This window comes from Pinus tabuliformis, chromosome X, assembly GCF_031772625.1.
Source record: "Pinus tabuliformis cultivar Carrire ecotype Pingquan chromosome X, CPIR1, whole genome shotgun sequence".
Taxonomy (NCBI): Eukaryota; Viridiplantae; Streptophyta; class Pinopsida; order Pinales; family Pinaceae; genus Pinus; species Pinus tabuliformis.
Window position 1 is genome coordinate 377,048,086 of NC_142308.1, and position 23,967 is coordinate 377,072,052.

A 23,967-nucleotide genomic window follows, 5' to 3' on the forward strand; every position below is an offset into this window, starting at 1 on the left:
CATGATATTTTTATAATCAAAAAAAAAATTCTTTTTTTTTAAACATAATCTAAATCTATTATTAACCAGTATAGATCTATCTTAACTGTAAATCTAATCTATCCAATAAACACAATCACCATCCAAAATAATGATTTCAATATTTCAAACAAAACTTTATCAAAATTTTATTATAAATTGAACACTTTCAACCACTTCAAAGTTTAAACCAAACTTTTCACCTACAGTTTGACACCACCTCAATATTTCCACGATAAAATATCTAGGAGTGGATAACTTTAATGTACATATTAACAACAGTTCCATATAAAGTCTCCTAAGGATTGCATCATTTTTCTTGTGACCCAATAAAATTTTCTAGCCATTCAAAACTAGGGTTGAACACATTAAATATTCGAGATGACTCGCAAGCTTTTCCATGATATGATATGTCCAACAGAGTGATTGAAAGATAAGATACATTATCCATTATCAATTAAGATATCATGTTGATTTATAGCGTTCAACATTGAAATGATTCGAGTGCCAAAATTTTCCCTTTTATGACTTGAAAATATATCTACTTACACATCATTTTGAGGCCCATACTTTTATTATTAATAAAATAAAGTTGTGTAATGGGAACCCTCATTTAGGATTTAACCTGATTCATGTCTCTATAATGGAATTGAATTATTTATATGAAAGAGACTCTTCCCTGACCTTCAATTCAATAAAGTTTTCCATTTCTTTTGTTTTAACCTTTAAAACTCTATTTTAGTATATTATATGATGTTTTGTTTTTAATGGTTTTAATATTATTGGTAAAGTTTTATCTCATCAAAAAAATTATATTTTCGAACACCAGTTAGTTAAAATATAAAATTTATATATACTTTATATATTAATAATTTAAAAATATAATTAGTTTAAATTACTTTCATTATCATTGGTTTGTTTCTTTTGTTATTCTTCGAAAGTAAAAAAAAAAAAAACACAGCGCCAATAAAAGCGTTTACATTTGCCATTATTAGTTCATGTCTCTTCAGTAATATCATCATGCCATCAATGAAAAAGCCCTGTAACAGGGCCACAAGATGCAAAATCCAAAACAAAACAGGGGGAAATCATATCCCCAGAGACAGCCCAAAAAACAAGAATCCCATACGATCAAATGGGGCAGGAAGCAGCAAAAAAAAATCAGGAAGAAACTACCAAAAAAAGCAGCAAAAAAATAGGAAAAAGCTACCAAAAGAAACAGACTCCAGAGTACATTAACATAAACATAATCTCTATAGAAGAGTTGTCCAAAAAAGTGTGAACTAAGGCGGGGGCATCGTGCTTATAGCTCAAAAAAGCCATCACCATGAACCGAATTGTAAACCAGATGCTCATTACAAAAACCAGGGAAGATTGAGAAACTACATTTGGACAGGGCATATGTTATTTGGTTTTGTTTTCGGTAAACATGCTGGGAGGTAATGTCCTCAAATGCTAGAATGAGGACCCAAGTGTTCTCCATTCAGTGAATCAAGTAAGGCACTTCATATCATTGGCCCCTGGATCTAATGAATGATAGTCAATGAGTTTTCGATCATAAGAATTTGGTCAATACCCAGAATAAGGATACAATGAATAATTTTCCAAAGGTAATTATTGTTACTTTATTATTATGATATCATTGATACTATTAAGTTAATAATACCAGTATAGATTCATCTTAACCACAGATTTAACAAGAGTTAAGAGGGATCAAATCTCTTAAGGTGCAAAACATTTTTATAGTGTAAAACTTAAAAAAAATTGCACCTCGAAGATGATGGTTATGATGAATCAATCTTTCTCTCCTATCATATTTTAAATTAATTTTTTGAATACATAAATAAATTCAACCACTTGAAAATCCCTTAAATACATGAAATAAAATAATGTAAATATGCAATTCCAACAGGTATTTGTTCCATTCAAAATTAGCCCTTAATTAAAAAATGCTAAAACTTAAAATAATGATACATGAAATGCTTTTATTTATTTTTAAAATATGAAAATATAAATATTATCAACTTTATTTATTTTTTGGTTTAATTATTTCATACAAAATTATCTTATTCAATTATTTATATGGAAATATTTTATTTGCAGTTGAAAGAATTTGAAATATTTTTACCTATCACGTTTATATTAAGTTATAACATTAACAACCAGTAAAACAAACATAATTAAAGTAAAATTATTAAAATACTTTCAAATAAAATAATAAAAAATATATATTTATTTTTTATTTAAATTATAATTAACCTTATTTTTTAATTTAAAAAATATTTCTTTCTTTTAAATACATATTAAATTCTTTCTTTTAAATACATATTAAATGCATATATCTCCAAAATCCATGTATCCATGTATCTCAGACTATGGAATGAACATTTTAACTAAATCATTTGATTTTTTATTAAACTAATACAAATGAACTATGTATCCATGTATATTAGGGCTCCACCCTAACCCCCTTATTTATGTAGTGGGATCGAGTCATAGTAAAGAGTCAATAAAGCCCATATTAATAATTGTAAGTGGTTAACCCGCAATTAATGATGGGACCACAGTTAGTTGCAAATGGGCCATGGTATTAGATAGATGGTATTAATAAAAACGCATGGTATTGATCCATGGTATTGCATGTATGAGTCATATATAAAGGATAGAGACTCCCTACAAGAAGCATCATGTCTTATTTTTGTATCGAGCTCTGCTCTATTGGAGGTTGCCCCCTCGAAGAGGCCAGTGAACATTGCCTTCTAAATAATAAAATATTTGTTGTTGTCTCTCACTATTCTATGTTCTAGGTATCTTTCTTCGCATATTAAGTATTTGGGTATCTTTTGCAGGTTAAGAGCATAACAAGTGGTATCAAAGCACTTTCCAAGGCCGGTGGGATCTCCATTTCTTAGCAAAAAAAAATTTGGCTAGAGACGTGTTCCGACGTCTTTAAACCACGGGATCTGTCGTTGAGCGCATAAACCTGCGGATTTGGAGAGGCATGCACGCAGGAAATACAAGAGGTGGTCACCCTTGTTGGACTCCCTTGTAACCCCTGTGGGTACCCCTTCGAGTAGTAGCGCATTAGACAGAACCGCGTACGAACTGTGTTCCAAGTACCTTCTGGGTATATTGGAAGCCCCTTAGCTCCTCTGCAACCTCGCAATAGATAAACTGTCGGTCGTCTTGCTGCTACAATACACCGAGAACAACACTTGGAGAGATTACTCGCCCGTACAATAGGGTAGTCGGGTTGTACAGCTAAGGGTACGGTTGATCCTCCTTAGTTAGAGCCCTGAAACATTGGGCCGAGTACTACTGTCAGACCCTTATGTATATTGCGATCTGTAGCACCTGACACTCCTCGAGACCATAGTTCCATTTTCTATCTGGGGATCACGCATCATCTCTGCCAGATCCGCTCCCGCGAAGGGGTGGAGTAGCAGCAGACATCAGTCCCGCAGTTCCGAGTTAGCAAACCAGCCATTCTGATCTATTATATCCATCAGATCCGCAGTAGCAATCTGTTCCGCCGCTTAGAGCTATCCGATCTGCCATTCAAATCTCTCAGATCCACCTGATCTGAGGAGTTGTGTGGGGTTCCTATACCGGGGCATGATTTTCGCAGGACTTTTGGTAGCATTGACATTTTGAGGATTCGGCTACTGTTGTATTCCTAAGGAAGGAGTAAAACTCCGTTAGGATTTCTCAGATATATATATATATATATATAAATAAAAAAGTGGTCTAAGATCTCCCGGGGCGCTTATTGGTGAGCTAGCCCATCAGAATCAGGACGACGAGCTGAGCACGGTGGTACCATTCAATTCTTAGTGAAAAAAAAATTCTGAGCAGTCCCAATTTTCAAGAACATCAAGTCGGTGCATGGTAGAAACTAGAGCTCAAGCTATGGCCAATCAGAGGATGGACAAACTTGAAGAATCCTTGCAATCCCTCCAAATTCAGCTTGACCGACTAACTAGCATAATCCCGAAGGGCAAGGAGGAAGCCCATGAGGAGGCGTATATTAGCAATGGACACAGTGAGGGTGAGTCTAGCCACTCTCTTCACCTCGAGGGCCCCCACCAACAATCCCGTCTGCGACCTCCCAAGTTGGATATGCATAAATTTGATGGTTCTCACCCAACAGCATGGATAGCACAAATGGAGCAGTATTTCAATCTGAATAACATCTTAGATAATGAGACTCAGCTTATCAAGCCAACAACTAAGTGGGAAGAATCTGGGCCAATCTACCTATGAGAAGGAAATGATGGCCATTTTACATGAGGTAGAGACCTGGCGACCTTACTTATTGGGGCGACGTTTCCAAATCCGCACAGACCATCACAGTCTTAAATATTTTTTGGAGCAATGCCTATCCTCCCCACAACAAAATAAATGGCTCGCCAAAATGCTGGGATATGATTATGAGATCATTTACAAGAAAGGGCAAGAAAATAGTGTAGCAGATGCATTATCTCGCCAATTTGAGGAGGGAAGTACCCTGCTAGCAATTTTCCTTCCCATTCCAGAATGGATTGAAGAAGCTCATAGGGAATGGTTTTCACATCCTGGGCTCTCCCAACTCATTTCTCAATTGTAGGCGGATCCAAATTCCACCAAGGGCTACTCGTGGCAGGATGAGATTCTTCGCTATAGGGACAGAGCCGTAATATCACCAACATCCACCCTCAAAAGTCGCATTTTGGCAGAATTGCACTCATCCCCCATTGCAGGACATTCAGGCTTTCAGAAGACGTATGCTCGCACCAAAAGATCATTTTTTTGGACAGGCATGAAAAAGGACATCCTCACTTTTGTAGCAGAATGCAATGTCTGTCAATGCCACAAAGGGGAGACTATCAAAGCACCAGGCACATTACAACCGTTGCCCATCCCAGCAGCAATATGGACAGAGGTTTCTATGGATTTCATTAGAGGTCTTCCAAAGTCAGGTAACAAGTCAGTCATCATGGTGGTTGTGGACAGACTTTCGAAGTATGCTCATTTCTGCGCCCTACCCCACCCATTTACACCGACTTTGGTCGCTCAATCTTTCATGGATCAGATCTTCAAATTGCATGGCATGCCCACTTCTATTGTGTTCGATCGCGACCCGATATTCACCAGTAATTTTTGGCAGGAACTCTTCAGGCTACAAGGCACCCAACTAAAACTCAGTACTTCTTATCATCCACAAACGGATGGTCAAACGGAAGCCATCAACAAATGTCTGGAAACCTACCTTAGATGTTTCACTTCAGAAAAGCAACATCTTTGGGTACAATGGTTGCCTCTGGCTGAATGGTGGTATAACACCAACTATCATGCCACCACCAAAATGACTCCCTATGAAGCAGTATATGGTCAACTCCCTCCTTCCCCTACTTCTTATATTAAGGGGGGCTCAAAGGTACAAGCAGTGGATCAACTCCTACAAAACTGCGCAACCATGCTCGCCCATCTTAGAGAGAATCTTCATCAAGCTCAAAACCGCATGAAGCAACAGGTAGACCAGCATCGCTTAGAGCGCCAATTTCAAGAAGGGGATTAGGTCTTTTTGAGGCTGCAACCATATAAGCAAACATCACTCAAAGACAAGGGTTGTCAGAAACTATCTCCAAAATTCTACGGACCATATCAAGTACTTCAGCGCATTGGAGAAGTACCTACAATCTGGCTTTGCTGCCTACTACAAAAATCCATCTAGTTTTCCATGTCTCATGCCTCAAGAAAGTGATTGGGAACAATTGCAGAATTCAAACCAGTCTACCTGAATTGGACGAGGAAGGGTCAATCTGGCTCCAACCTGAACAGGTCCTAGACACACGAGAAAGGCATCTGCGTGGCCGCATGATTAGGGAAGTTCTCGTCAAGTGGAAAGACACCTCTCCAGAAGATGCAACTTGGGAACCAACCACTATTCTTCAACAGTTTCCGCAGCTTTAGCCTTGAGGACAAGGCTATTTTTAAGGGGGAGGGCATGTTAGGGCCCCACCCTAACCCCCTTATTTATATAGTGGGATCGAGTTATAGTAAAGAGTCAATAAAGCCCATATTAATAATTGTAAGTGGTTAACCCGCAATTAATGATGGGACCACAGTTAGTTGCAAATGGGCCATGGTATTAGATAAATGGTATTAATAAAACCCATGGTATTGATCCATGGTATTCCATGTATGAGTCATATATAAAGGATAGAGACTCCCTGCGAGGAGCATCGTGTCCTATTTTTGTATCGAGCTCTGCTCTATTGGAGGTTGCCCCCTCGAGGAGGCCAGTGAACATTGCTTTCTGAATAATAAAATATTTGTTGTTGTCTCTCACTATTCTATGTTCTAGGTATCTTTCTTCGCATATTCTGTATTTGGATATCTTTTGCAGATTAAGAGCATAACAATGTATCTCAGACTATAAAATGAACATTTTAACTCAATCATTTGATTTTCTATTAAACTAATAATATTAAACTAATAATATTGAATTGTGTTAGAAAATATATTTCCATTATGTATCCATGTCGAACTAAGGTTATGGCTCTCAGTCATGTTCGAATGGTTACACGTTAGTCAAAATTTACGTATGTATTTGTTATTCTTTTTATACAAATAAAACGTATATACACTTGAATTGAACTTACTATTGAATTAGATTTTTTAAAAATTTATTTTTATGGTTTATACTTTAAAAATAAAAAGATTATTCTAAATACTTTATATTTTATTTATTTATGTGTTAGAAGAGAACTAAGAGAATTGTTCGGGATGAGTGTGTTAGAAGAGAACTAAGAGAATTGTTCGGGGTGAGTTAAAATATCTAGAAAGATGATAGTCTAATAAATATTTTAAAATGAGATATTTTAAAATTGAGATATAATATGAGTATAAGATTTATTAAGGAGTTTTTTATAGTTAATTTTTTTAGTGTTATTAATAATGATTTAAGAGAGATTTTTTTAATCGTCAACTTGTTTAGTGTCACAACGGTGGCATAATCTTTCATCCCAACATTTTTAGTGTTACCAGTGATAGATTTAAGAGAGATTTTTTTATCATTAATCTATTTAGTGTCACAGAGATGGCATAATCTTTCATCCCAGGGTGTTTTCGGAAATTCACTATGGAGCTCATAAGAAATTTTTTATTTTATTTTAGAAATGTTTATTTTCTTGTTTACATCACTGAGGATAAATCACTTCTTTTGATTTTCAAGGTTTTGATTGATCACCTCTTTATGATATATTAGTTTCCTTTTTCCCTCTAACTATTTATCAACTTCAATTTCTTCTTAACTTTTGAAGTAATGTTTTTTATGGTATTCTTATTATGCATAATGATTTCCTCCTTTACCATGTAGTGGTCTAGCCAAAATTTGACATCCTTATGCCATCTCCAGTTTAATCCAAGGCGACTTTGGCTAAAGTTAGAAGCAATTTTAGAAAACCTCTTGTATTCGGTATTGTTTAACATCATCTTATACATAAAATTGTTAATCATAGTCGTGTTTTTTAACATCATCTTATACATAAAATTCTTAATCAATATAGTCATGCTTTCTATTGAGGAAATATTTCTTGATGAGGAGGATAGGATAATGTGTGTTTCCTTTTAATCTTGAGAATATAGGTTGTAAACTACTTTTTTATCTATTCTATCTTCCTCCACAATTCTATCTTACAGTTGTTTTTATTTGGAGGCATGATTGTCACACATAAAAAACAAAGATTATGATATTCAAATCCAAAAAGGTCACTTATTAGAGGAATTGTTTCATACAAATATCTAGGAACTAATAATCACCACAAGCTCAAATGGAACTATAGCATTGAGAAAATGATAAATGGACATTGAGAAAATGCTAAATAGAGGGTGAAAAGCTTATTATAGAATCGAAAATAATTGTAAAAAAACAAAACTATGTCTTTGGGATATAAAGAAGCTTTATTTTAAGAATCTTATCTTTTTATGATCTTGTATAGTTGTGAAGATTGGGATTGTAACATGTTTAGACACTCATGAAGAAAAAGAGAGCAAATCCAAAAATATTATATAAAAGCTAATATACCCTACCATATCCTCTCATAAATCTAAACATTTTATAGTTATAACTAGACACTTAATATATAAAAACAAACTAAACAATATATAAGATAAAAAAATTTCCTAAATTTACTTCAAAATCTAATTAAAATTACTTATACCTTAAACAAAATTAATATTAAATACCAAACATTAATTAAATTATTAAAAAAATAATAACTTTATCCAATAAAAATAATTATAAAAATATTATTATTATATATAAATTTCAAATAATTATAATAATTACACGGAAGATGTTCCTAGCCTGAATTTGGCTTTACAGATTAACCCAATCAAAGAAACTCGTTTTCGTCTTCAAAAGCACCACTTGCTTTGAAGTGGCATTCAACAGGACCAACGCTCAGCTCACTAGTTCCAAGAACTCCACGCTCGTATTCGGCTCACCAGTTCCCTTTTGGTTCATTTTCTTTGATAAAAATTTTAAGGAGTAGTTTTTGCTATGATTGTTTGGAAGTTTTTCTAGTAAACTCTGCACAATAGATAATGGTACTGAATCTATATATACAGTCAAAAAACTATTTTAAATAATATAAATCAAGATTTCACATTAAAATTTTCACCGGATTGGGACACCGAAAATTCCAAAAGGTCACACAATAAACAACTCGCAATTTTAATATCAAACATATATTGTAGATTTTGGTCAGATCTAAAATTATCCAAATCCTCTCCAAAGGTTGTTGAAACTCTGAGGGTTTGTCAACAATGGGAGGGAGCTCACAATTTGTGATCGAAGCAGATGAGGTTCAGTGTTTGTGTAAAGAAGTATATCATAAATGCAGTATCTTGCTACATTGGTGAATCATAATCAACCCAAAGCAAGATTCCACGCAGATTGGCAGTGCTTTTAGTGGGTGTTATAAATTGCTCTTGGTCTCACAAAACAATGAAAATTCCACTGTACTGAAAAATAAACAAGGTGAGAAATCAAATCAAAGACTTAAATAGGGAAAAGGAAATCCCAATGACATGGAAAAAATGTTTATGAACACTGTTCTCTTAAAATCGAGAAAATTAAAGGGGAAGGGTTTAAAATTTGACAAGAATCGGGCCCAAAATACACTCGTGCTTAAGGAGTGTAATGAAATGAAATCAAATCAGTCCGTAAAAACAAAATTGAAGCAACTCACTTCCTGAATTTAATCAAGAAGTCTACCGAGGTGAACTATTACAAAATTTATAAGAAAAATAACAAATTCAAACCCTCTATGAGAACTGAAAACACACATTTAAATCATCTGAAATCAGTGAATTTTAACCCTGTAAGTACATAGAATTCCCCATAGAAGTACTGCAAAAGTCAACAAATTTAGAGTGTAAAAAGTAAAGGGAAAAATACAAATGGGTGGTTTACCATCACTTGTCTGAGAAAAATATTGATGGTTTTTCATTGGTCATAGCAGAAATACGAATATAGCAATGGGAAAAATAGAAAATGAAAGTACAGTCAGACCTTTTGGGAAAAACCAATGGTCGAAAAAAACTTGAAGTGTGAATTGTTGTGGACAGGCTCTGAATTTTCAAGGGTCATGTCCCTATTTGGCTAAGGCAAAATAGCTTGGATTTTGTCTTGCAATAATAGCTAGACGAGATCAGGAAAGTTGGGGCGTCTTTCTTTTTGTTGCTTTTCTAATGATTGAATGAGGAAAAGGTGACGTAGAACCAATGAATCAATATTTATGAAGTTACCAGCATGTCTTTACTTGTTTTTTTGAATTTGATGATGAGACGGTTTGTCCACGCTTGAAGTTACTTGTTTGAATATTATCGTCGTATAGTTATTTTGGCTATTGAAATTATACTTATTTTCGGTTGATTATCCATTTACTTTGGATATTTTTTTTATAATTATAAAAAACCACGCCATTTTAGGTGGAATGACAGCTGTCTAGAATATCAAAGTATGTGCTCACCTATCAAACATCTATCATCACGCTCACGTGCAACGTGATTGTATCTAGATGCGTTGAACACTTGTGGCATCAAAACTTTGAACCTTAACTTCCATATCTCTTTTGTCATTAAGATCACGAGTCTTTGCCTCAAAAGGGTTTGTGGTACATGGGAAAACCACCTCTCTTGTTTGGGGGAGAGATTTCCATCTCGTGCATATAAATATTTATTTTCGTGTATTATTTTTTCATAATAAATAATAATAATAATATTTTTATTCTTAAAAATTTATTGTTAAATTTTAGTTATCATTTAAATTTTAATAAATAAATATTAAATTTAATTTTTTTTAATGATAATAATTTTTTGAGAAAATCATTTTTCATATTAATAGATTACAATTTTAAATTAAAATGCTAAGAAGAGAAGATGAACAAAACCATTATAATATTATTTATTATGGCAGTGTATCCTAATCATTTGAGATAATCCCAATTGCTATTTTTTGGAGGTATTGGGAATTGCTTTGTAAGTCAATGTATTATACCTCAACGACTAGAGATAATCCCAATTGACGTGTTGTTTAGTGGTGTTTGGGACCACCCCGTTGAGGGAAGGAATTCGACATTCCTCTAAGCTAGAAGGCAAGGAGGAGACTCCAAAGTTACTATATTTAGAAGCATAAACATGTCAGCTTATGGGATTTGAACCTAGATAGGGAAAAACTTAGGAACTTTAAACTTGAGTGGGTAGAATAATAATTATTCTGCAGAACCACTCAAATTAAACTAAATATAACAATAATAATATAATTATAACATGAAAAAGAACTTGAATCATTGATAAATTATGATATTCTTTATACATAGTTTTATTGTTTTACTTATATATCTATATATATATTAATCGCAGAAGTGTCCACAAACACATAATTTTATTAATCAGAAAAAAGATAATTACATAATTGATTTTGCAAGAGTTTACACCCAAACATCCAAACACTCTTGCAATGAGCTATTTATAAGCTCCATGTTCTAACTACCTTTAATTATGGATCACTTATTAAATAACAAGTGTCCATTTACATTAAATGCTATTCAAACCAACTAGCTAACAAATCTCCTAAAATAGAGCCTAAGATACGACACATTTGGAGAGTCATATCTAGTTACAACAATATACTAATTCTAAACGATTGAACATTCTAGAATAATAATTATTAATTTAATATCTTAAATTAATAATTATTTATTTTGATTTTATAACCTATGATAAATTGTATTTTTGGATCACCTAACATTCCCCCCTGTGATCCAAAGATACATTACAACAGATACCAAGTTCATCCCTGAACTTAGTAAATTTTATTCTACCAAGCGGTTTCGTGAAAATGTCGAAGATCTGATCTTCAAGGACAATAAACTAGCTTGAGGACATCTTTGGCAGTGAGAGATCTGGTATGATGATACTTGGTGTCCACATGCTTTGTCTTTGAATGAAAAACTGGGTTCTTGGCAAGTTTGATGGCTGGCTGACTGTCAATGAATAATGATGTAGCTTCTATCTGAGAGATGCCCAAGTCCTGCAAAATTCGGCGCAACCAAACAATTTCACATGCTGCTTCCCATGCTGAAATGTACTCTGCTTCTGCTGAAGAAGTGGCCACTGTATCTTGTTCCTTAAAACTCCAAGATACTGCTGTTGACCCCATGTTCATTAAATAACCTGATGTTGATGCTCGATCATCAATACTCCCATCAAATTCGGCATCAGAATATCCACCAAGTACAAAATTTTTAGTCTTTGTGTAAAGAAGACCAAAATCTTTTGTTCCTTGGATATATCAAAGAACTCTTTTGGCTGCATTCCAGTGGCTGTCTCGTGTTTCCTGCATAAAACGTGAAAGAATGCTGACTGCATAAGATAGATCAAGACGAGTATTTGTTAAATCAAGCTGCCAATCAACTGTCTGTAAGTTGTACTGTCCACCTTTTCCCCCCTTCAAATTTTGAAAGTTTCAAGTTTTGCTCCATGGGGGTGAGAACGGGCTTACAATCCTGCATGCCAAATCGCTGAAGAACCTCTACTGCATACTTACTCTGAGAAATGAAAATATGATATGGATGTTGGAAGACTTCAACTCCAAGATAGTAGTGAAGTAATCCCAAATCGGTCATCTTAAAACCTGCATGTAACTCCTTTTTCACCTGTGCAATATGATCATCATGGTTGCCAGTAATGATCAAATCATCTACATACATAATAAGAATTACCAGATATTTTCCCTATTGTCGCACATACAAAGTATCATTAGATTCACTTCATTGAAAACCAACTTTCTTAAGGTATTCATCCATCTTTGCGTACCAAGCTCGGGGAGCTTGTTTTAATCCATATAAAGCCTTGATCAATTTGCAGACTTTATGTTCTTGTCCTTCAATTTCAAAACCTAGTGGTTGGGTCATATACACTTCTTCTTGTAAATCCCTGTTGAGAAAAGCACTTTTCACATCCATTTGATGAACTTTCCATCCTTTCTGAGCGGCCAATGCAAGTGTTAATCGGATGGTGTTCCATTTAGCTGTAGGAGCAAAAGTTTCCTCATAATCAATGCCTTCCTGCTGCGTAAAGCCTTTTGCGACAAGTCGTGCTTTATACTATTCAAGTTCTCCCTTTTGATTATACTTAATTTTGTAAACCCATATGGGTTTAACATTTTGTGGACAATCAACAAGTTTCCAAGTGTTGTTACCAATTACTGCTTGATATTCTTCAACCATAGCCTGTTGCCATTCTTTATGTTTTACTGCTTCTTTGTATGTGGAAGGTTCAGTAAAATCATTTGCTAAGGCAAAATTTCCTTCACTTCTATGTGCCCTTCTGGTGCCTGTTTTATTCTGCTCATCAGGCTTTACATCTTTCAAAATTTGAACTGCCCATTTTGGTAGTTGGTGCTCACTTGTTTGCGCTTCTGTAAAGTCTACATCATTGTAAAGAGGATTAATATAAACTGATGTTCGTCGTTCAGGTGAAGAGTGTGGAGAATCACTGTTAGAAGAACTACTACTGCTTGGAGATGCGGATGAACTACTAGTAGACCCAGTTGATGTTGTTGATGTAGATGGACTGGATGACTCATCTTCAGAGGAAGCAAAATCAAGCTCATACCAATTTGGTGAAGTTGATTGACTTTGCATTTGTCCATTTCTTTTACTTCCTTTAGTTTCTAGTTTGTGAAGAAGATTTTCAATTTCTTCAGCACTCTTACTCTCAGTTTCATCAAAAATGACATCCCTGCTCACAATAAATTTTCCATTGGTCAAAAGACGATACCCTTTCTTCTCATCAGAATAGCCAATCATTGTGCATTTTAAACTTCTTAAGTTAAGCTTAGTTCGTTTTTCTTTCAGAACTAAGGCATAACATACTGATCCAAAAACTCTAAGATGTTTAACTTTAGGTTTGAAACCAAACCAAGCTTCATAAGGTGTGATTCCATCTAAGGAAGCATTTGGAGATCTGTTCCTTAAGTAGACAGCTGTATGTATTGCTTCTGCCCAATATGTTGGACTTAACCTCTTGAAAGTTAACATGGATCTCGCCATTCCTAACAAAGTGTGATTCATTCGTTCGACTACTCCATTTTGCTGTGGAGTGTAAACATTAGTAAGATGTCGTCTTATGCCATTTTCACTGCAATAAGTTTTGAATTCATTTGAAGTGAATTCTCCCCCATTATCTGTCCTGAGAGTACCTATATTTTCTTTGACTTCATTTTCAACAAGTTGGCAAAAAATTTTAAACTTATCAAATGCTTCTGACTTGTTCTTCAAGAAGTAAACCCAAGTCATTCTGTTGAAATCATCAATTAATAGTAAGAAATATTTACATCCGCTAAAGGTTTGTAGTGGTCCACAAACATCACTATGAACTAGTTGTAGCCGCCTGTTTGCACGCCATGAACTTGTTGGAAAACTTTCTCGACTTTGTTTGCCATAAATGAAAGCTTCACATTTTGCATTTTCCCTTTTGAAAGTGGGAAGTCCTTTAACCATTCCTTGTTTCTGCAATTGAGAAAGACTCTCAAAATTTAAATGTCCATATCTTACATGCCATAGTCTTATAGGTGAAATACCTGTAGTCACTGCCCCTGCAAAATCAAAATGCCTTGGAATAATTGTCCCTTTCATCCGTAACAGTTTTCCATCTTCATAACCTGTCATGACTGTTTTCAAGTTCTGTTTGACTGAATTAATCTTGACTAAACCATCTTCCATAATCATCTGATGTCCTGCTTGTCAAATCGTGACTAAAGAGAGCAAATTTTTCTTAAAACTTGTACTTACCATACATTGGAAATCATTTTTTCTCTAATGCCAGGGAGAAAAACTTTAACTTCTCCTTTTCCATAAGGAGTATGTTTGTATCATCAGCAAGAAAAATGGAATTAAGTTGGCAATCTTGAAAGTTCCAAAAAAAATCATGTCGACAAGTCATGTGCTGAGTTGCCCATGAATCCAAGATCCAGACATCTTCATAGTCACTTCTAAGAACTGTCTGGTGATGATTTACTAGTGCTGACCTCTATGAGAAAAACATCTTCACCAACTTTCTTCTTCTTCCCAAAAGTTTTATCATGTTGAGTCAACATTTCATAGAGTTCATCAAACTTTAGTTTCTCTAATTTCCCAGTTAATTGTAGAGTCTACAAAAAATGTGTGTAGGAAGAAGGAAGTCCAGCAATTACAATTGTTACCATAAAGCTATCATCAATTGTTGGAAAACTAGCATTAATGATTTCTTGCCTAATATTCTTAAGTCTTGAGATATATTCAAGAACATCACCTCCTTCAGTGAATTTTTGTTGTAACAATTTTAATTGTAGATCAACTTTCTTTGACTCAGGCTGAGTATCAAAGAGGTCTTTAAAAGTTTTCAAAGTAGTCCATGCATCTGTAGCATTTTCTATATCAACATACATTTCATCATTCACAGAAGATTTAATAAGAGCTAAGGCTTTAGCATTCTTGACTTCCCATTTTGCTAGTGCAGCTGCATCTGTGGGTTTATTCGGCTTAACATCTCCATCACATATACCTACCATAATTCATTGTAAATGAGAGTGCTTTCGATGAGACGGTGTCATGTTTTGTAAGATTTTGTGCCTTCAAGTTTGTCGGAATCGGAAAACAAATTAATCAACTTAGACATTGTAGTGTTAAGACTTCACACCACGAATCAAGCTCCAAAAAAATCAAGATGCCAACACAACATCAACACACAACGAAAAAAACGAACTATCGGGGCTTGGCCTTGACCCTCGAATAGTCGTCAAAAACAGGAGAAAATTGACTGAGCTTTGCACTTGGCTCTAGTCAATGTCTCAAATTTTTACAAGGCAACTTTCAAAATTTGAATTTTACAATGGTGCTTTTGCATAATTTGGTAAAAAAATTACCCCCCCAAAAGCAAAATTACTTTGAGTTACACTTATCCCTTTAAAAAATTACAATTAAAATCCCCTTATTACTCCAAAAATTTACAAATAAGAGAAAATTCCTTATCTCTCCAAATTACAAATTAAAAAATAATATAAAAATCCTTATGATCCACAACATAATCCAATAAACCAGCCGACCTAAAGCCTTTCTTAATAATACCCTTCGAATATTACACTGCCATGTTTTGCATCCATCCTAACAAATACGAAAGCACAGATATTGTCCTCGCAAAATCGGAAGTAAAACTTCACGAGTGCCCTGAATCAAACAAGTTCCAATCATGCAAAAGTTGCAGCCAAACTATGACTGCAAATGGTTTATATAAACGTACTTGATAAGGACTTAAGTGCACAAAACTGATCAGCTCTTAAAAACAACCAAACAACAACGCAAAGAGTACAAATGTCAATGTACAGTTCTTGCACCCTTCTTGCCTGAAAATTCGAAGTCTTTCAAATTATCACCAAATGCGCTATCAAGAGCACCACATGACAGCATCCCTGTAAGTTATGCCTCAGCAAGTGCAGCGTCTGAAGTCTTCTGATTTGAATTAAGATTTGTCGTTCAATTAGATCGTTCTTTATCCAACTATATTCAATAAGAAGAAGCCCTTAATGCATGCGTCGGATTTCTGGTCTGTTTTCACTAAATAAAAAAAGGAAAACAAATATGGTTGATATTCAATGTGCAAGGGAAGAGAAATCGATTTCAAGTTGACGGAAATGGACGTTGTGATTTTGTGGAAGATCGATGGAGATAACTCAGCTTGAAATGGAAATCGGTTCACCTCTATGTATTTAAAGGAAAAAAAGGGCCGAGGACTGCCTGGTTCACGGGAGATCCCATCAACCGCCAGATTTCCGTTTATTTTCGAATTAAACGTTACACTTCATATGTCATGGGATCTGGACTATTGCATGTGAGTTTTGCAGGTCCGCACCAGGAATACTGTTCCGTTGTCTTAGCACACTGATACACTACTACACCTCGGGAATCATTCACCTTTCTATTTGGCTCGATGTTCTCTTTTGTCAGTCCATTTATAAATTGTGTATAAATCGATGCCAGAATGATCAACACAGGGGATTTGAGCATAAATTGATGCCAGACTACTCAATGCAGGGGATTTGGAAACAGTGGCCAAATATTATGATAGAGAAAGATTAGAAACTGATTGGAATGGCAGAATCGATGTAAACCACTCTCATGAAAATGCAGAATCGATTTGAATGTTTTGAAAGGACTTTAAAAACAAATTAAAATATACAGCGTTGTCCCTTTTTTTATTATTCACTCAAATAATTTGAAAAAGTCACATAGATTTTCATTTGCTACTTAAAAAAAATTGATTTTAGAATTTGCAGATTTAAAATCAATAATTTTTTTTTTTGCAAATTTCATACCAATATTTTACTGATCACTTCAACGGAGTTGAGTTTTCCATGATCTGATAGAGCTGGAATCTCTTCCTCACATCCACTGCAGCATTACTGGAGCTCCGATACCACAATAATGGTAGAAGTGTCCTCAGACACGTAATTTTATTAATCAGAAAAAAAAGATAATTACATAATTGATTTTGCAAGAGTTTACACCCGAACATCCAAACACTCTTGCAATGAGCTATTTATAAGCTCCATGTCCTAACTACCTTTAATTATGGATCACTTATCAAATAACAAGTGTCCATTTACATTAAATGCTATTCAAACCAACTAGCTAACAAATCTCCTAAAATAGAGCCTAAGATACAACACATTTGGAGAGTCATATCTAGTTACAACAATATACTAATTATAAATGATTAAACATTCTAGAATAATAATTATTAATTTAATATCTTAAATTAATAATTATTTTATTTTAATTTTATAACCTATGATAAAGTGTATTTTTGGATCACCTAACATATTATATATATATATGAGAGAGAGAGAGAGAGAGAGAGAGAGAGAGAGAGAGAGAGATATTCCATCAAAATTGTAAATTTTAGTTTCATTTTTATTTCTAAACTTTATATATATATATATTGGTAAATTGGTGCAAAGGATTTTCATTAATAAAAAAGAGTATACATTGAGATCATATTTCTCAATCTCACAAAGCAAGAGAAAACAAAGTAACATAAACAAGAGTATCACCTATCTTGGGGAAGGTTTTCAAATCTACTTTTCTTTCCTTTCCTTTTGGCTACTTTCACCTATCCATTTCGTGGAGGAGTAACCAAGGCTACCTTAAGATTGTCCTGACAAGTTGTTGATGAGTCTTATCAGAGACTAAGGAGGTTGATTCATGGGCTCACATTACCACTCCAAACAAAGAAATATCACTTTTTATTTCTTTTGGATTTGTTGAAATTTGGTTATCCGCACTTTGATTGTGAGGATTTTGAAGATCTGAGCTCTAGGCATCTTCCAAGGATAGCATGTCATCATTTGACTCAATAGCCTCTTGGTCTGAAGAAGAGAAGTCCTCTTCCTCCAGAGTGGGAAAGTTTCATGCCTTCCAAGCCTTAGATTTAGTCTTTAGTTTTACTAGCTTTTGACTGTAAGAATTTTGTAGTTGTCCTATTTGATGATAGAGGTGACAATAAAAAGCAGTGTTTTCAAAGTCCAAGAGTTGGATCCAGTGGAAATCACCTACTTCCAGGTTGATTTTGTTAGGAAAGCCTTTGTTGATGTCAAGTTCTACATAGATCCTCTCGTAATTATATAATCAACATCGGCCTCACATAGGATCTGTGGCGAGAAAGCGACCTAGGGTGTTTCTGATGCTTGTAAACATTTAATGGTGCCATAGATGAGCCAACAAGTTTGGAAGACGAACCCAAATGGGAAGCTTTGTGATTACTATCGTAGAGGGGTCAAAATTTGGGAACCAAGGGGTCATGAAAAGACCTGATTTTTCTTAGAACCATGGTCCCTTGGATAGAGCACTCTAATAATCTTACTGCTAGATGAACAAAACTATGAAGAATCCCTTAGAATAAAGGAGAACCCTGCAGGATTTGGTCCATTTAGAGTGGCTCCATTAATAAGGATTTGTTGTGTGAGGCCATAGCCCATTAAATTTGTTGGCATTCTTGTGTTGAAATTGATGTCCACAAGTTCATGGTCATGGTCATACTTGTCATATGCTTGTGTGATGGATATTTGACTTGGTATTCTTATTGTTTTCTTTGATGTATTGACAGTGAGATGGTTGTGTTGGCATTTGTGTCAACCCCTAAGGTCATGCACTTATGTCAACCTCATGATGATGTTCTTTGATGGACCATGGTGTTTTTCGGTATGTGTTGGCATTGATGGAGCTTGATGGTAACATGATGGTATTGGAGGAGTTGGTATGTGTTAGCATGTGCATTTATGGACATGTCATGATGAATTTTTTATGTTTCTATAGGTAGAGGAGGCTCCTACAGGATGATGATCAGATCTACATGTGATAGAGATGGTTCATGGCACACTGGTTGAGTTGTTAACTAAGTCTTCATGTCTATGCCTATGCAAATGACTTGTTGTGATGTGATGTCTTGATGATGGTGCTACAGAGGTGTTTGTAGGTCTGACAGAGGTGTTGCATATTATTCAAATGTCTGATGGAGACTAGTGGACTTGTTGCCAAACTTGCCAACCTTGTTTGTTGGCCCTTCTAGGTCAACTTGGTAGTGACACTTGGGAGGCTTGTTTTATCCATTTGTAGCGGTATCTGAGGCCATGTCTGTACAAATGCAAGGGAGGTGATCCAATAGGTGCATAAGTTTTGGATTGAAGAACTGATATTTTTATTGATACTAAGCCCTAGTCGCATGCACAAAGGCCTGTGGGAGCAGTTGGGATGCTCTAGTCGCATGGAGGGTAGCTTATGGGAGTGGTTATAGCCCCAGTCAAGTTTAGAAAGTGTGAAGCGTGCGATTGAGGATTTTCACGACATTTTCTTTGCAGTCTTTGCATTGTTCTGGAGGAAATTAGTTTGGAAATTCTGAGAGGCTTTTAGAAAAAGTAAAAAAGGTCAGAAATGGTTTGAAAAGGTCCTCTGATGATGTGAATGCATTTAGTGCACTAGTAGTTACCTTAGTGGATTGATTTTGTGCAATTTGTGCACCTTTGATCCTAGCCCCAAGCTCAACTTCTCCCTACATGTTTTATATTCTTGCATTGTGTGCTTTGTGGCTATTGATGGAGTTAGATGTTGAGTGTATGTGTGGAGAGAAGGAAAAATAATGAGATTATGCTTTGAATCTTTAGTAGAGCTTAAATGCTTCAGTCCATGAGTGTTTGTGACTGAATAATGTCCAGATATGAAGCATGTTGTAGAATAGATCTGATTTGCTGCTACTGGAGTAGAGATCATTTTGGAGAGTTTGGTATGTTGTTGGAGTATATGTTGGTGATCCTCTCACACATGTTTTGCAGGAGTTGTTGATGCATGTAGCACATAACCATGTGTCTTATGATGTTATTTGTATTGTGCATCATTTTATTGTCGTGAGAGTTTGATAGTATTCATATTTGTGTGGCCACAGATTACTATTGGAGAGAACATATTTTGTGCACTTGTTTTTATATTGATTGATGATGAGATCTTATTGTTCAGAGAATGCATGCATAGTTGATTTCTTATTTAGCATAGTGTCATGGGATCCAATTTGAAAATACATTAAAGGAGGTCTGCATAGTGGAGAGGAGTAGTGACTTCATGAGAGAGGAGCGGTGATGATGAAGATTCAGTGAAATAAGGAAGTTTTCGAGTCCAATGGTGGTTGGATAGTCCAATGGTAGGTGGGAGAGGATCGAATGATCGTGGTGGCCTTCAACATATGGTAGTCCATAGAGATCTATAGAGAACATATATTTCAAGTTTATCAGTAGTATCGAGTCGCCTAGCCAGTCGGTGTTGGCATATTGTATATGAGGTTGAGTCTCCATGCTGGTGGTAGTCAACCAGCTATGTAAAAGATCAATTACTTGACTAATACAAATTCAAAGTCGAGCAGCAATAACAAGGGTGGTTTTTCTCCTGGAAGGGTTTCCACCAGAAATACTGTGTCTCTTATGTGGTTGTGCTTTTGATGTGTCAATTATTATTTATGTTGCTCACAAGGTTTATGATTTAGCTTCTTATATGTTATATGCATGGATAATCTAATGAGTTTCTCATGCATGTATGTGTGATTCACTAAAAAGTAATTAAAGGAAAAAATTATTAAGAAGATCACACTATTGATTCACCCCCCGCCTCTCAGTAGTGCTCAAAGGTTTCTAACAATTGGTAACATAGCACATTTCCAAGAATTTGTATCAAAGTGACGCTCTTGGTTGTAGCTTGATCATTGGAGAGTAGATCTAGGGTTTGTTGGCAGAAATTGATTTTTTTTTTTAGAAATGTTGTCCTCACTGCTACAAATTACAAGGTATGGCACAAAAATGTAAAATATAAAATTTTATCTTATGGATCTAACATTTGGAAAGTAGTGAGTGAAGGTTGTGGCAAAGATCTAATTCCAGATGAGGTTTTGCAGCAGGATGCACAAGAATGGTGTATAATCTATCATAATCTTCATAATGATGATATGAAGAGACTAGTGGGTTTGAAATGTGCCAAAGATATGTGGGACAAGCTAGAATCCATATTTGGAGATGGTACTAGCAGCAATAAGAAAATTGAGAAGAAGAAAAATAAGAAGAAGAAGAAGAAGAAGAAAAACAAAAAGAAGAGCCTTCATCAACAAGAATCTCAGCCACAAGAGTCTCATTCTTACAATGCACATGATTCAGCAAATGATGAGAAGGAATCAAAAAATATTCAAGCCAAAAGTTAAATATTAATGATTTAATGTTAAGTTATAATTTGATGATTCAGATTTTGATCATACTGAATTAACTAGTGAAGATGAGAATGATGTTAAGAATATTAGATATGAGATTTCTAGACTAACAACTACATGAAAGGATTAAGAAAAACAATTGCAGATTTGTGATGATAAAGAAGTCAAGCTCAAGGAAGAGATTGTTAGATTGAAAATTAAAATGGAAAAATTTGAAAGAATTGAGAAAGGAATGAGGAAACAATATCAAGTGAAGGTAGAAGAGGTTGAGAAATTAGAAGTTGAAGTTGCTTCCTTGAGAAAGCAGAAAAAGATGGAGAAGATCATGGTACCTTGGATAGTTTACTTGAGATCCAAAGATCACCATTGGATAAAACTAGTCTTGGATTTGAAAAGGGTGAATATAGTTTGCATGCACGTAAGAACACCAAGGAATAACCCAAGAAACCTATAGAAAACAACACCAGAAGCAAAAGTGAGATCCAAGGAAAAAAGAAGCAGATACAGTAGCCAGATAACAAACAAAAGAACCAACAACAGAAAAGTAAGCAGAGCCAACAACAAATCAAGTAACGAAACCAACATCAGAGTAGAAAATATCAAGGAGCACCTACATTTAGAATATATTTTTCTCCTAGAGATAATCGTGACAGATCTATAAGGTTTCAAAGAAAGCAAAGTCCTCTTATTCCTTTGATGCATGAGATACAATGCTACAATTGTCACAAGTTTGGGCAAGTTGTAGCAAATTACTGGAGCAAAACATATAGACCATAGCAGCAGAGATTCCAGCAATATCAACAACCAAGGAGAATGTGCAATAGGTATACTTGTGATTTTATGGTTATTTCTACTCATGCCACTTGTTTGGCCATAAGGAAATGGATTGCATGTCTAACCATTGGAGGAGAGACACATTTCATGCACGGTTTAGATCTGGCATGAGAAATAAGAGATTTGGTCCTCTTATTTCATATCTTCGCCATGTGGAGTGCTATATATGCAATAGATTTGGCCATATGGAAATGGATTGTTTGTTTCCCCATTGCACAAGGAAAAATCATCAAAAGTAGAAAAAACCAAGAGGATCTAACACAAAACCAGTGAAGGAAGAGCATAAGTAGTTGAAGCAAGAGAAGAATCATATCAAAAAGGAGAAGATGCAAACCAAAACCGTGTAGAGAAAGAAGGAGCATCAACTATTCATCTATTGAAGAGCATTCCATCCTGCAGTCCATGATTATTCATGCATATGTTATAGAGGACTACAAATCATGAGAGGTGCATAACCTCAGGGGGAGCATATGTTGGATTTTTCAACAGCATTGATGAGTTCATCTAAGCCTTCATGCACTTTTAGGTGCACAAGTTCAGTCTGTTTTATTGGAGGTATATTGAGCTGAGGGGCAAATATGCATGGTATGATTTTACATGTGATATTCAACATACTCTTCATTATTTTCACTCATTTATTTGGAGAAAATTTACATATGTATTCATGAGTGAAAATGAGCACATTTTTCATCCGTGTATATGTTTTTGGTTTCCATTAACAACTCATTGAAAAGATGTGTAGCCATGCATAAATTATGATCATGACTCCAAGATTTATTGTGATGACATGTGACATGGACGAACCATGTATGAGCTATTGTATGATGCTTTCTAAAACCATATATTTACCATTATTTCATCATTTTATGATGGTATTGAGTCCATTCAATAGTATGTTAATTCATCATGGTGATAGGCTAGTTTTGGAGGAGTCTTATGGAGTCTTATTGTAGAAACATGTATGGGCTAATGATGATGTAATAATCATGATGTTGTATGTATTTGAGTCATCGGTCCATAGGATATTATCATAGTAGCTATGTATTTCATTGATGTATTCATGTAAATGCTCATGAAGCCATGTACTTGTATTGTAGTATCATTGGGTCATATAGACATGAGTTATTAGGTCATGTAATAATCATGTATGAGGTTTTATATCACAACTACAACCATGTATTTATAAATTTATATGTCACTTGAGTCATGGTCATGTGGAGTCTTGGTCCATATGGTGCTTCTATTTGTCAAAGGAAGCATTGTTTGCAGCAGAAGTGATCATTTCAGCCCAACAATTGGTATTCCTTTAGGTTGGAGATGGCACATGTTTAGGGGGAGCATTATTTTTTCCTATTTACTTCAGCCATACATTTTTGGCATTATGATTCGCTTGGAGGAAATGTTCATTCTATGCCTCATACTATGCTATGATAGTGGCGTTCTTGGCCTTATGTGATGAGATGTTATGGTGTTTGTTGCTATGTAGTTATGGGGGAGATTGTATGTGTTTGCTATGGAAATGTTGGATGATGTTCAGATGAATTTTGATGTTATAATTGATTCTACTCATAGTTGCATATCATGATGATGTTGCATATGTTGATTATAGTTGCCTTATGCTCGCATGATGCTACTTGTTGCTAGTAGTTGTTCGATGGTATTCTTCTCTAAATGATGATTGTTATATATGCTTCTTGTTGCTTATATGGAGGAACATATCACTCGAGTATGTACTTCAGTTCTTGCTACTTATTCATATGGAGTTGGCCCTTTTCCATTAATGTCAAA